The following is a 16,844-nucleotide window of genomic DNA, read 5'->3' on the forward strand; positions in this document are numbered from 1 at the left end:
ATTTGGTTTAAATTTCTGCCCCCTACCACCTACTCTACTGTGTACTATTAACATCATAATGTATATTAACGAGCCCTCACAGCTGGGTAAGAAGCTTCTTCTAGCAGGCTAATAACATCACTTTGACTCAATGATGCTGTGCATAATGTAATCTAATAAAATTATGTCATGTGCACCGAGAAAGTAGTCAGAATAAAATAGTTCACCCATCCAAAGAGGCAGCAACTAGGAATACAGCTATACTCATGAAATCATCCTGATTTATATAGCCCAGTGGAATTTGTGTCCTTGTATATATTTCTTTGATTCTATATATATATACATTGTGGTGGGTAAATATAAAATGATAAAATCTCAAGGGTGAGAAAGATATAAAAGACCATATACTACAATTAACTGTTTAATACTTAAATTACCAACAATATTTGTTTCAAGTGGTCATCTAACGTGTATCTGAAACATTTTCTCTTCCCACCCCCCCCCCCCCCACATCCTACCTTTAACAAATCCCTAGCAATTGCAAGAAGGAGTAAAATATCTCCAGAGAAATTTTAAACCTTGGCTACACAATAGAACATACTTGGGAACTTTTAAAAATCTCCAAGCTGAGTCTACAGACCAGATCAAGTAAATCAGGATCTTTGGAGTTAAGACCCAGAAATAAGAGGCATTTTTTTATTTAATACTTCCCAAGTGATTCCAAATGCATCCAATTGAGAATCACTGCTCTAGAGGCAACACATCTGAAAATAATAAAGGACCTACTGGTCCTAAAAGAAGTTTTCTTGGGAATTCTAAGCTGAAAATCAGGGAAAAATTCTCTTCTTGGCAGATAAAAAATTAAATAATAGATTATTTTTATAAAACATGAATAAAAGGTTCAGAACTATAAGTGCCAGGCATCACATATAAGTGTCATTTTTTAACCCTTGAAGGAAATATACCTTTCCTTAAAGTTTTGCATATTTGAGCAGAATACCCTGTCTTAAGAAGATTAGACACAGGTGCCTACGTGGCTCAGTCAGTTAAGTGTCCAACTCTTGATTTCAGCTCAGGTCATGATCTCACAGTTTGTGAGATTGAGCCCCACATCGGGGCTGACGGCATGGAGCCTCCTTGGGATTCTCTGTCTTCCTCTCTCGCTGCTCCTCCCCGACTCAGTCTCTCTCTCTCTCTGTCTCTGTCTCTCTCTCTCTCTCTCTGTGTGTGTTTGTGTGTGTCTCAAAATAAATAAATAAATAAACTTTAAAAAAAATATTAGGCAGATAACATTTCATGTAGAATCTATCTCTATGGATGTGATCCTGTTACTGCTTCTCTACCCATGAGATGCCTGCTCATCTTTTTCTCATGTGAGATATGTAAATATTTTCTTTTAGGACACTGAATGGTGGGCTTCCTCCAAACTTTAGTAGATATATTGCGAAGTATCAATCATGCAAAAAAATTATATATATATATATATATATATATATATATATATAATATATACATATATATATATACATGTATATACATGTATATATATATATATCAGCATCATGTTCTAGAGGCTGATTATCAATTCATCCATCTGATTATCCAGTTCATCCATCTAACTGAATCGAGATGGATAGTCTAAGTATGATAATCACCCTTCCACATGAAGGACTATGGAAATATTTAATAACAGATATCACTTTTTCTTCTTCAATTTCTTTCTTCTGTAGATTAAATATATCCTCAAATTCTTCAACTATTTCTCATAAAACATGGCTTTACTTTCTCTCAATATCTTGGTCACTTTCCTCCTATTGCTCCTATTGTAGTCCTCTTAATTATGGTTCCCAGAAATATGAAGATTACCTTCTTGGTCCTAGATATGATAAAATAGAAGTCCTCTTACTTGAAACATTGAGGTAACTAGTTGATCAATATTTGGGGAAAAAATTACCATAATGAAGAAACCATTAAATAAGTGATGATCCACTAGTGCATGATGGTACACTGTTACTGAAGTTTATAGTCTCAGGTCTGAGCAATTAAAAGAATGGAGTTGCCATTAACTGGTAAGGGGAGAACTCAGGAAGGAGAAAGTTTTGGAGGCACTTAGTTTTGAGCCTATTAATATTTTGGTGCCTGTTAATTGGTAGTTGGATATTTAAGTCAGGTATTCATGGGAAAGGTCTGAGCTATAAATACTAGAAAGATATACATTTGTGAGTCATCAGTATTGAGATGGTACTTAAAGGGATGATTTTGGATAAGACCACCAAGAGAATGAGTATAAATAGAAAAGAGAATAGGTGCAAAGTCTGAGCCCTAGAGCATTCCAACATAAAGAAACAACCAAGAAACAAGAATTAAAAGCAGTCAATAAACTGAGGGGTGCATATATCTTTTTCTTTTCTTTGGGTAAATACTAATTCAAAAAGATATATGTACCCCTATGTTTATCGTAGCATTATTTACAAGAGCCAGCATGTGGAAGCAATATATGTGTCCCTCCATATATGAATGGACAAAGATGTGAGATACACTCACAGTGGAATATTAACCTTAAAAAAGAATGAGATCTTGCCCTTTGCAACAACATGGATGGACCTAGAGGGATTGATACTAAGTGAAATAAGTCAGACAAAGAAAGACAAATACCATATGATTTCACTCATGTGGAATTTAAGAAACAAATCAACAAGCAAAAAGGGGGAGACAAACAAAAAATTAGATTCTTAAATACAAAGAACAAACTGGTGGTTTCCAGAGGAGAAGGAAGATAGGTGAGATAGATAAAGAAGATTTAGTACAAACTTTTCATTATAAAATAAATTAGTCATGGAAATGAAAACTACAACATAGGGAATATAGTCAATAAGATTGTAATTTCATTGTTTGGTGACAGATGGTGACTACACTTATGCTGAACACTGAGTAATGTATAGAATTGTTGAATCATTATGTTGTACACCTGAAACTACTGTAACACTGTGTGTTAGTCATACTTCGATTAAAAAATAATAAAAGGAACAGTCAATAAGATAGTTGAAAAACCAATACTGTGTGTTCTGCATGCTAAGTGAAGGGAGGGTGTGCTCAACTGTGTCAAACACTGTTGAAAGTCTAATAAAATGAAGACTTGAGGTTCTGGGTGATATTGACAAGAGTGATTCTTTTGTGGCAAGAACAAAAGCTTATTTAAATCACATTCAAGAAAGAATGGGAATACAAGAATTGAGTATTGAGTGTACAAATACATTTTTTCTTTGGGATAGAATTTTAAAAAGCATGTTTGTTTACTATTAGGAAAAATCCATTAGAGAAGAGGAAATTAATGATGCACAAAAAGTGGGAAGAATAGTTGAAGGATATCCTTGAGTGAAAGAGAGTGAAAAAATCTAGAACATAAGTTGAAGTCCTGTCCTTACCTAAAGTACATACAGCTTATCCATAATAACAGAGGAGAAAGCAGAGTAGATGGTCACAGATGCATTGGGTGGAAATAAAAGGTGGTGTTGTTTTTGGAAGTTCTTTAAGTATTGCTTCCATTTTCTCAGGAAAAGAGGAAGAAAGATCATAAGCTAAAAGTGAGAACGAGGGAGGGAGTATAGGGTTTAAGGAGAAGGAGAAGGAATACGATAATTATCTAAGTCTAGCAGAGTGGGAGTATAATTGCTAGGCAGCGTAAAGGGCCCACTTAAGGTTAATGATCACAAATATAAAATGAGGCCAATAGACATGGTTGTGTGTTTTTCTTTAGTCATGTCAACTAAACAAGCCCAGACATGCAAGAGGCATAAAACTGATTTTTTTTAATGTTTATTTTTTAGAGAGACAGAGACAGAATGCCAGTGGGTTAGGGGCAGAGAAAGAGAGAGACACAGAATCCAAAGCGGGCTCCGGGCTCTGAGCTGTCAGCACAGAGCCCAACACAGGGCTCCAACCCAGGAGCTGTGGGATCATGACTCGAGTCAAAGTTGGACGCTCAACCAACTGAGCCACCCAGGCACCCTGGCATAAAATTGGTTTTAACCAGGATTGAAGACAAGTGAAAACAATACAGTGAAAAAGTAGAAAGAGGCTGAGAGTAGAGATAAGGAAGTTAGTATGATGATTGACTATATCATTCAAGCTAAATAACCAAGGAAGTGAAGACATGAGCAACGAAATAGTGAAAAGCAAGTAGGATAGATACTTTATTGGCTTGGTGGGTTCAAAGGATTATTGGAATTGAAATATAGGAAGGAATGAACTGGAAAGTTTAGAGAAGGTGATAATCAGGGTGGAGAGCTTGAAATTGAAATCATGCAGGAGTTCCAGTTATTGACAAACACAAGATTTAAACTATAACTTGCACAGTGGCTGAGGTGGAAGACAAGGTCATTGGAAGAAAGGAGGTCAATAAACTGAAAAACGAGGCAAATAGAAGGATAATCTATGTGCATGAAGAAGTCATAAAGAATGAAGACAGCTGTATTAGTGGAAAGAATGACAGAAATGAGGAGGAGTGATCTTCTGAGGGTCAGTACATGACTGCAAACGGGCGGGGTAGTGGGTGGAATAAACATCTGATGACATAAGAATCAAATCTTGAGAGGGAGACAGTTTAGAGATTGTTTTGAATATTTCTCTATACAACATACTTGTTTTCATCTTCAGCTTATCACTGATATACTTGTTTAATATATATTCCATATTTTATTTGTGATTCTGATGAAATGATAGAACAAAACAGGTCTAAGGATAGAGCTCCAGACCATGCCAGTAGAAACTTCCCCCCAGGTTGATACTGACCTATTAATAAACATCCAAAAAATATGCTGTAGTTTAATAATTTAATTATCTTGTCTGCCCATAAGAATGTCAAGTGTTGTGAGAAATGTAACGCCTTATTGAAATGTTAATATATCAAGTGCAATGTTTTTCAGACTGGTATACACTGCCCCTAGTAGTTAGTCCACAGATATATCCTCAGAGGTCCTCAAGTTCCTGTGAGAATTATCCTAATGTTGTTATTTAACTTTAATAAAAATATTTTAAAAATCAATACAGACATATTCAATATAATTTGGATAGCCTCTTTATAGTGAGAACTGCCACACTTCTGTTCTTGGGTCTGCAATTATCCTCATACTGGTACCAAGAAGTACTACTTTAATTGTTAGTTAAAAAAAGAGAGGATGCCTTAATACTTAAATGATGCATGCACACGGAAAGCAGGCCAAATGACATCATTGTGTCCTCTATAAGTGATGATTTTGCAGTGTTTCAAATAAAGAAAAGACGTGGGTGACCTGAATCATCACATGGCATGTGGTAGAATTGAAAGATCAAACCCATGGAAGTCAGTACCATGCTCATATTGCTAAACAGTGATTTAAATCTCAAATCTATTTAGATTGATTTAACCTATGTAGTTAACCTAAATAATATCAACTATCACATGAAATTTTAGGGATGAGTTTAAATAATATTGGTTTTGTGGCTTTATTAGCATTCATATTGGATGATCTCAATATATAATTTTATTTATATTTCATTATAATTAAAATATAAGCAATTTAGAATCTATCTTCTTTCATCTTAATAGGGTTTAATTATTTCTCAAGCTGGAAAAATATCCATCTTTTTCATTTTTCCTGTATTTCTAGTCTAATGACTCTGATTTTACTTTTTTTTTTTTTTTAAGAGAGAGAGCACACATGTGGGATCAGGGAAAAGGAGAGAGGGGCAGAGAGAGAGAGAGAATCCCAAGCAGGCTCCACACCCGGCAGGGAGCCCAACAGTGGGCTCAGTCACACAACCCCGGGATCATGAACTGAGTTGAAATCAAGAGTCAGATGCCTAATTGACTGACCCACCCAGGCACCCCTAATGACTCTTATTTTATTTATTTATTTTTTATTTTTTTTTTCAACGTTTATTTATTTTTGGGACAGAGAGAGACAGAGCATGAACGGGCGAGGGGCAGAGAGAGAGGGAGACACAGAATCGGAAACAGGTTCCAGGCTCTGAGCCATCAGCCCAGAGCCCGACGCGGGCCTCGAACTCACTGACCATGAGATCGTGACCTGGCTGAAGTCGGACGCTCAACCGACTGCACCACCCAGGCGCCCCAATGACTCTGATTTTAAAACGTGAGAGTAAAATATACAACATGCCCTGTTTCTTTATGAGTCCATGATGGCAACCAGAAAATTATACATTTTTCTACATCATTTAAAGGCACTCTTGTATTAGTCAGTAACATCACCCCCTCCAATCTCTCAATAGCTTAAAATAAGAGTTTATATCTACCTCTTACTATAAGTCTCAGGCAGATCAGCAGAGAAGCTCTCCTCATCATAGTCACTCAGATACCCATGTTAATAGACTTCATCTGGACATGAGTTTCCTTATCACCAGAACAGTGGAAAATTGCACAATGGCTTTTATAAATCTCCACCTAGATATGCTACATATAATTTCCAATCACAATTCATTGGCCAAAAAAATTTACACGGCCATACCTTCAAATGGGAGTAGGAATAACACTCCTACCACATAAATGGTGGAGAATTGGAAAGATTGGGTGGATAATACTAATGAATGCCTGTATCCCTAGAATCTTATAGGATGAATATATTTACCAGTTTAGAATTAACATTTGTGTCAATTAGAGTTCTATGTTTGCAAACAACATAAATTGACTCTAGCAGTTAAAAGGAATTCATTTAAAGGACTGAAAAGAGAAGATTAAATAATCAGGTTCAGAATGATAAGAAAACCAGAGCAGTTCTGGGTGTCTCAGTAGAAAGAGTAAATGAATGGCCTCTTCAAGGTTTCCTGTTGGGGTGAATAAAATCCACACAAATGCAGTGTTTTTGATGCTCATGCAAAGGGTGGAAATTGATTGGTTATATTGAGTTACATGCCTAGTTCATGGCAAGGGGACATCAGCACCATAATATCCCATTCCAGTGATGAAAGAGGTAATTTCCCCCAAAGAAAATCCAGTGTTGTTGTGAAAAGAAAGAGGGACACTTGAAAGCCAAAATGCAAACTTTCTTCCCTTTTGAAAATTCCAACTTCATTAAGCTGTCTCCTGGCACCTCTTCTATTCTTGATCTTTTAGAAGTTTATTGTTGTTCTCATGACCCATAGGATGAGAGACTAAAAGAGAAAGACCCTGTCTGCCCACAATTATCTTTCCTACTGGCATGCCACATGACTGAAATCATTCACCAATATGGACATTGTTTTGTGTAGTTATCATCTCTAGGAGGGGCTTAATACCAAACAATCAATACTAAAACAATTCATGGATTAATTTGTGAGATTAGATGGCCGTAAGTGATCTGATCAAGACCATGTGGGAAAGAAATGAAGGACCATGATGACATTTTTAAAAGTCTGCATTCTGGAAAACTTTCTGGAGAATAATGATTTGGAAGATGAGGGTCAGCTCTACAGAGAAGTCCCGGGCAGTCTCAGGTACTAGTATTATGATTGGGAAAAAAAGCCATAGCAAACATTTTTACAGTAAGTGTATGAACACAAAATGCTTTCTCTCATTCCATACTTGCAGCCATCTGACCTTTGAAATTTGGCTACTACTGAGTTCTTCATGAGTACCACCTGTTTTTCCTACTTTGGAGAATCAGTTATAAATAAAATGAGTTATTAATATTTGGCAATGCAGCTTCAAACACCAAATAGAAAGTTTTACTGACTACTCTGTTGAGTCCTTGAAGACAGATGGACCAAGCATGTGTGCATCATTTGAAAAGGCAGCAGTTTGCAATGGAGGGCCAAAATCTCATTCTGTCCACCCCACCCCCACAAACATTGCTTCTGCAGGCTGAGCTCTCTGGATAATCAGAGAGAGTTCTGCACATGTGAGAAAAAGACAATAGCACAAGTCTGGAGTAGGTTTAAATTATGTTGTTACTTTTACTTATTTAATTTTTTTAAAAAAGATTCTCTTTTAAAAAAAAAACAGAGCCTCTAGATTTACCTATAATATAAAGCATTTTATTTTATAACGAACCAAATTCTCCCAGTAGAATCTCTCACTGGTTACAAATTAAGCAACCTGGACACTGCATTTACCCCTTTAGGCCTTAAGTAACTGCCACTTTGCAGAATGGCCCAAATGCAGAAACAAATACAGAGATAAGGAAACGGGCTTTCATGCCAGTTTGCTAATAAATTGCCACTTCAGTTTCCTAAATGAATTCCTGGTGGCCTAAAAGAGTTGACATAGATTCTGTACTCCTGTCAAACTTCTAGAAAGGAACTTAGAGGCTAGTAGGAAAATTGATAAATTATTTAGGTTTTAAAAGATTGACATGAAATGAAGAAAACATTAGTCACTATATTCATTCCTTAGGCCAAGAAGTTAAAGTCAATTTTTCTGGGAGGCCCTGTGGGACACAATGATCCTGTTTTAAGAGCGCACTCCAAGCATGGACTTAGAAATGCATTAAATACAGTACTATTGGTTATGATATAGAAATGCACTACACAGAATACCCAAATTAGCCCTCCTTAATCTTCTCTAATTCCCAGGGGAGGTCAAGTTTCCTTATTACAATCTTTTTTTTAAATAAAAGATAACAAATCCAGGGTGATTATAAATTAATAGTGAGCAATAATTTATAATAGTGATAGAGCAAATACGTCCCCCAAATTCAGAAAACGGTTGTTTCCAAAATCTCATTTGTACATAGATTTTTTTAAGTATGGAATATGTTTTTCTTTTTTTTTTTTTAATTTTTTTTTAACGTTTATTTATTTTTGGGACAGAGAGAGACAAAGCATGAACGGGGGAGGGGCAGAGAGAGAGGGAGACACAGAATCGGAAGCAGGCTCCAGGCTCTGAGCCATCAGCCCAGAGCCCGACGCGGGGCTCGAACTCACGAACCGCGAGATCGTGACCTGAGCCGAAGTCGGATGCTCAACCGACTGAGCCACCCAGGCGCCCCTGGAATATGTTTTTCAATCATACTTGGAGTCTCAGGCTAATTCAAAAAGATTGATACACCCAAAAACATGCTTGAGTATCGTGCTGTCAGTACACTACCATCTCTATACCTCACTTCCCATGTGACCTGCAATAGAAAAACAATAGAAAGCAGGGGTATCACATATGGGAGGAGTGGTGTGTAGAACAGTTATGACTAATATGGAGAAAATATGCCAAAGGTACCAGTCGTTTGTAAATCAGCTGTTCGTATGACAGAGAGTGCTTGTCCTGATGTCTATTAGCTAAGACACATTCTTCCCAAAATAATAATTAGAAATTTTTTCTTAAACCTAAACCGGAGAGAAGGTATTTAAATAATTTATGCAAAATCCAAAGCGCTTATACCTGTTCTTCTCAGAGAACACTTTGCTTGTGGCTAGAACTCTTATGTGTATACCTGCCAGGCACACAGTGCCTTTTTTCCCTGAATACTGCTAAAGACTCACAATTTTTTTTTTTCACTTTCCTTCTCTTCCTTTTTAATATTCCCTATTAGTCCACAAAGTGCTTTGGTCATAAGAGACTCTTAAAAAACTGAAAACAAACTGAGGGTTGATGGGGGGTGGGAGGGAGGGGAGGGTGGGTGATGGGTATTGAGGAGGGCACCTTTTGGGATGAGCACTGGGTGTTGTATGGAAACCAATTTGACAATAAATTTCATATATTGAAAAAAAAAGTGCTTTGGTCATTACAACCTTACCTCTCAATGTAATTTCCAAGGTTAGAGCTTATCAATTTCATCATCACAATTTGTATTGACTTCCTGATAAGGTCTACAGCCGTACCACCCTGAACGCGCCTGATGTCGTCTGATCTCGGAATCTAAGCAGGGTCGGGTCTGGTTAGTAGTTGGATGGGAGACTTCCTGATAAGATGTTGGGAAAGCAGGCATTTTAATCTCACCACTAACATTTTATAAATAATATTTAAAGTGGGTCTTCTTCTGAAATTGTTTTGTAAATAATCCTATCTGCTATGTGTTGATTTCTGTACCTCACTCCTAAATTTTAAGTTGTAGGTTACATTTGGAGTGTTTTGCCATTTATCCTCATCATATATTTCTCTTGTCTCATTTTCCACATATATTGCTTCAAGTCTATGTTGAAACTACATATGAAGCACTGGGTGTTGTACGGAAACCAATTTGACTATATATATATATATATATATATATAAAATTACATATGAATCTAGACAAACGAAGACGCTGGTGGTTATGAGGGTGGGGTTGGGGGGTTACACACCCTCACAAGGGACAAGAGGAGGGACACAGAGCCAGCAATCTGATTGATAAGAGGACTAGAGGGCTTCTTTTAAGTTGTGAAGTGAGCACCCTGGCTTTTTAGAGGCCTCTGCATTTCTTTGAAGGGAGCTTCAGAATGGATGTAGCCCTTTTGATCGATTGTTTTCTTTCACCACTTTTGATAGTACTGATATGGGTAAAGATAAAACTTTTTCTCTACCACGAGGAACATCAGCGGTCCAATTATGATAATAAGTGGCAACTGAAATTGGTCTTAGTCTCAGGGAGAAAAAAGAAGTGATAGAAAAATGGTAAAATGGAGAGTGCTCCACCTAAAAGAAGCAGCTGTTACTAGGTTCCAGTGGATTATTGCCATTTAGGAATATGGGCACTGTGTTATCAGTCTTTTCAATTTTTCAAAAGAAGCCAGAAATCCACACTTTAATGTGAGCTCTCCCATTTTTTTTTCAGTGTTGGCTCAAGCTAATGCTTTTTTGTGACTTTACCAGACAGTATGGCATCTTTTTTTCAGGAGACATTGACATCCGTTCTATCTCGACTGACTCATTTGGTAGGAACAAGAAGTCCACATGCCAATGCAAATCAAGGAGGGAGAAGAGGTTCAGGAAGAGGGGAGGAGTGGGGGAGACATTCTGCAGTGTATAAAGATAATGAGTATTGATGCTTTATTTTTTACCAAAAAAATCTATATATATATTCCACCAAACTGAGTCCTTGAGATGTCAAAAATATGTATTATAGTGAGAAACTGACAATTTTTAAAAGTGCTATAACATTTAAAACAGGAGATGGAGAAGGAACATTGGGATATAGAACTGAGATAAGTCTGGTAAGATTTGTTCTTATAAAGAATTAATGTTGGCTATTAGCAAAAATACAGAGAAGTCCCCTGTATGATAAACAACAAAATTCAAGATAATGGTTACATGAGATGCAATCTGGGAGGGTTACCAAAGGGCTTTAATTATATTGCTGGTGTTTTATTTCCTAACATGAGTTGCAGGTATGTGAATGTTCACTATAAATTGTTATATATTTTTATATGTCTTAACTATTTCATAATAAGCACATTTAGAAGAATAAATGTTAAACCTTCATCAGACCTGTGAATGGTTTTTCTGCCAAACCATTATATTTCCTTTTCAAGGGCAAGAAGGGAAAGGGCTCTTAGACTTTTCTTTTCTCACTAAAAATCTCTCAGCCTCTGACAGATGACAAGAGACTGTGAGCTGAAAAGCACACCTCACGTTGGCAGGAACATTGAGGGGTTGCCAGAAATGTTCTAGCTGATAGCACAGCCATGACTCCAGCAATTGGACCCCAGATTTCTGTTTATTTTCCGAACCCAGCCAGAGATGTTTATAGAATGAGTGTTCTGGAGTCTGCTTTAATTTCTAGACGGAAGTAATTAAAAAAATTAGTAATTCCTGAGTAATAATCAGGCACCATATTGTTTATATGAATTGCTGTCATCACCATCATTATAACAATTACCACTCACATGGCATTTAACAATATACAAAAATGTCTTATATACATTATCTTATCTTGGTCTAGCAAAAATCCTGGAAGGAACAGGGGAAGAATAGTATTATCTCTAATCTCCATAATGGATTGACAGAAATCTATAGCTATGACTTTATCAAAACTCTTTCTGGACAATTATCTGCCAGTGCCTTAACCTTCCCTAATCCTATAGGTTGAGTCCACTGAACAGCTTGGACCAGGGGTTTGTCCATGCCCCAGACCTAATGACCAACCCTGTTCTTAATCATGGGTTATTTTTAAAAGCGTAAATGTAGGGCGCCTGGGTGGCTCGGTTGGGCGGCCGACTTCGGCTCAGGTCATGATCTCGTGGTCCGTGAGTTCGAGCCCCGCGTCAGGCTCTATGCTGACAGCTCAGAGCCTGGAGCCTGTTTCAGATTCTGTGTCTCCCTCTCTCTGACCCTCCCCCATTCATGCTTTGTCACTCTCTGTCTCAAAAATAAATAAACGTTAAAAAAAATAAATAAATAAAAATAAAAGCGTACATGTAACAATAACATTTTAGCATATTCTAATATCCTCTCTCTGACTACTAGTCCCATCTAATATAGTACCTATATTCTTGTAACTATCAAATGTTTCTTAAATTATTTCCATGTTTCAGTTTTATATCCCAGCGACATTGTTAATTATCTTATTTGTAGTGCTTTTTGTCATTTGATTCTCATGGGTTTTCCAGCCATCTGTAAATAATTTTTACCTTGTTCTTTTCAGTTTTTATACCTATAACTTTTTCTCTCATACAATTGAATTGACTAATGCCTCCAGGGAAATACTAACTAATAATGATGATAGCAGGTAACTTTATCATGTTCCTGACCAGCAGGGGCTTCTCAGTGAGTCCTCATTAAGATGTGGCTGATGTAATGACATCCACCCCAGCAGCTTAAGGAGGTACATATCTATTCTTCCTCACTTAGGGAGAAAGTATATATGTTTTCCACTTTTTGAGATATTGACATATAACATATGAAGGTTAAGATGAACAATATGATGATTTGATACACAAATATATTGTGAAATGATTACCACACAAAGGTTGATTAACACCTCTATGCTTTCACATTATTACAACATTTTTGTGTGTGATGAAAACACTTAAGACTACTCTTTTAACAACTTTCGAGTAGATAATACAGCATGGTGAATTACAGTCATCATGCTGTACATTAAATACCCAGAACTTATTCCTCCTATACCTGGAAGTTTATACCCTTTGGCCAAAATCTCCCCATTCCCCCCATTCCCTAACCCGTGACAAGCACTATTCTACTCTCTATTTTTATGAATTAGGGATTTTTAGATGCCACATATAGATGGTAATGTACAGTATTTGTCTTTCTCTGTCTTGTTTCACTTAGCATGAGGCCTTCAAGTTTCATCCATGTTGTTACAAATGGCAGGATTTCCTTCTTTGTCGTGGCTGAATAATATTCATATATATTATTCATATATATATATATATATATATATATATATATATGCCACAACTTCTTTATCCATTGATCCATCAGCGCCCACTTGGGTTGTTTCCATATCCTGGCTATTTGGGAATAATCCTGCAATGAACAGGGAGGTATAGATATCTCTTCAAGATACTGATTTCAGCTTCTTCAGACATATACCCAGAAGGGATTGCTGGATTATACAGCAGTTCTATTTTTTAATCTTTTGAGGAGCCTACATACTGTTTGCTAATTTACATCCCCACCAACAGTGCACAAGCATTCCCTTTGCTCCACATCCTCGCCAACAATTTTATTTCTTGTCTTTTTTGATGATAGCCATTCTAACAAGTGTGGAATGATATCTCATTTGTGGCTTTGATTTCACATTTTCTTGATGATAAGTAATGTTGAGCATCTTTTCATGGACCTATTGGCCATTTGTATGTCTTCTTTGTACAAATGTCTATTCAAGTCCCCTGCTCATTTTTTTAATCAGTTTTCTTGCTATTGTTGTATGAGTTCCTTATATATTTTGGATGTTAATTCCTTGTCAGATAGATGGTTTGCAAGTACTCTTTCTCACTCTGTAGATTGCCTTTTCATTTTACTGATTGTTTATATTGCTATAAGAAGCTTTTTAGTTTGAGGTGGTCCCACTTGTTTATTTTTGCTCTTGTTGCTTGTGTTTTTGTTGTCATATTCAAAAAACTGCTGCCAAGACCAATGTCAAGATTTTTATCTATGTTTTCTTCTAGTGGTTTTATAGTTTTGGGTCTTACACTTAAGTCTTTAATCCATTTTGAGTTAATTTTTGGAAATGGTGCAAGATAGGAGTCTAACTTCATTCTTTTGCATGTGAATATTCATCTCCCTATATAAAAAATATCCAACACTATTTATTGAAGAGACTATCCTTTCCCTTCCTTGTTAAGTATTCCTGGCTCCTTTGTCAAATATTGACTATGTATGAATGGGTTTATTTCTGGGCTCCCAATTCTGTCCCATTGGTCTATGTGTCTGTTTTTATGCCAATATCATACTATTTTAATTAATAGAGCTTTGTAATACAGTTTGAAATCAGGAATATGATGCCTCCAGGTTTGTTCTTTCTTAGGATTGTTTTGGCTATTCGGGGTCTTTTGTGGTTCCATACAAATTTTAGGATTGTTTTTTTGTGTGCAAAGGACATTGGAATTTGAATGGGGATTGCATTAAATCTATAGGTCACTTTGTGTAGAATGGACATTTTAACAATATTAATTTTTCAAATCCATGAACACAGGATATGTTTTCATTTATTTGTGTCTTCTTCAGTTTCCTTCAATAATTTCTTATAATTTTCAGTGTACAGGTCTTTCATTTCATTGATTAAATTTATTCCTGAGTACTTTATTATTTTTCATGCTATTATAAATGAGATTGGTTTTTTAAATTTCTTTCTCAGGTGGTTCATTGTTAGTGTATACACATGCAACTGATTTTTGTATGTTGATTTTGTATCTTTTAACTTAATTTATTAGTTCTAACAGTTCTTTGGCATACTCTTTTAAATGTTTTAAATTTATTTTAATTTGTTTATTTTTTTTAAGGTTTATTTATTTTTGAGAGAGAGAGAGAGAGAGAGCGTGCTCAAGGCGGGAGGGCAAAGATAGGGAGGGACAGAGGATTCGAAGCACACACTGTGCTGACAGCAGAAAGCCCGATGCAGGGCTTGAACTCAAAACTGTGAGATCATGACCTGAGCTAAAATCACAAGTTGGATGCTAACTGACTGAGCCACCCAGGTGAACCTAAAATTTTCTATACATGAGATCATATCATCTACAGAGAAAATTTTACTTCTTCCTTTTTTAAGAGACAGCATGAGCAGGGAAGATGGGTAGAAAGAGAGGGAGAGAGAGAAAGAGAAAGAGAAAGAGAAAGAGAGAGAGAGGATCTTAAGTAGGCTCCATGATCAGCCTGGAGCCCAATGTGGGGCTCTATCCTAGGACTCTAGGATCATGACCTGAGCTGAAATCAAGAGTCTGAGGCTCAACTGACTGAGCCACCCAGGTGCCCCTTACTCCCTCCTTTCTGATTTGGATGTCTTTTATTTCTTTTTCTTACTTCATTGCTCTGGCTACAGCTTCCCCAGTCCTATTTTACTATTTAAATGGCAATGGTGGGAATGGGCCCTTATATTATCCCTAATTATCCCTAATCTTAGCAGGAAAGCTTTCAAGCTTTTACCACTGGGTTGATTTTGTATATGATTTGTTGTATATGGCCTTTATTATGTTGAAATACATTTCTTCTATTTTTGAGAGTTTTTGGTATGAAAGGATGTTAAATTTGTCAAATCCTTTTCCTGCATCTATTGAAATGATCATATAGTATTAATCATTAATTCTATAAATGTGTATATCCTATTAATTAATTTGTATATGTTGGACCACCCTTGCATCCAAAAGATAAATCCCACTTGATGATGTGTGAGTCTCTTAATGTGCTTTTGACTTGTCTTCTAGTATTATTTTTTAGAATTTTTGCATCTATATTCATCAGGGATATTGGCCCATAGCTTTCTTTCCATGTATCCTTGTAGTGTATTTTCTTTTTTTTTTTTAATTAAGAGAGAAAGAGAGAGAGAAACAAGCAGGGGAAGGGCATGGAGAGAGAGAGAGTGGGGGAGAGAGAGAGAGAGAGAGAGAGAGAGAGAGAATCTTAAGCAGTGTCCACACTCAGTGTAGAGCCTGATCTCATGACTATGAGATCATGACCTGAGCCAAAATCAAGAGTTGGTCACTCAACCAACTGAGCCTCCCAGGCACTCCTCCTTGTACTGTCTTTATCTGACCTTGGTATCAGCGTAATTAATGTTAGCCTCATAAAATGTATTTGGAAACATTCCTTCCTCTTCAGTTTTTAGGAAGAGTTTGAAAAAGATTGGTGTTAATTCTGTAAATGTTTGGTAGAATTTACCAGTGAAAACATCTGGTTCTGGGCTTTTCTTTGCTGGGAAGTGTTGGATAACTGTTTCGATCTGCTTACTTGTTATTGGTTGGTTCAAATGTTTTATTTCTTCATGATTTAGTATAAAATGTTTTAAAAATGCACACAAGCTTTTTCTTAACTGGCAACAGCATTTAACTAAATGATTTGGACTCATTTTCCCTGTCTTCACAGTTCTACCCTTATAATGAATGCCCAAATGCATATAAGTTTTGTATCTCAGAGTGTAATTTGGCCCACCAGTGAGAGAAAGGTACACATTGGATTCTGGTGTGCATTTTAAATATGCTTCAATATATTTTCTACTCTTGTCTATATACTGGCCACATTTTTTAATGTCTCTGAAAATCTGACTAATGAAGGTTTAAACAAATAGGGATCATTTTCCTCATATTATAAATAGCCTAGAAATAAGCATTTATATATAATGGTATTAGTTTATCTGTTCAACAATACCAAGGATCCAGATTCTTTCTATTTTTCCTCTCTATCACCAATAGTGTGTCTTCATGCTGATTGCCTCATGGTAGCAAAATGGTTTTTAAAGCTCTAGACTGCACATCTGCATTCAAAGTAGGAAAAATAGGGGTGGAAGTAGACAGGGATTAGGGAA

The sequence above is a fragment of the Prionailurus viverrinus genome, chromosome C2, assembly GCF_022837055.1.
Source record: "Prionailurus viverrinus isolate Anna chromosome C2, UM_Priviv_1.0, whole genome shotgun sequence".
Taxonomy (NCBI): Eukaryota; Metazoa; Chordata; class Mammalia; order Carnivora; family Felidae; genus Prionailurus; species Prionailurus viverrinus.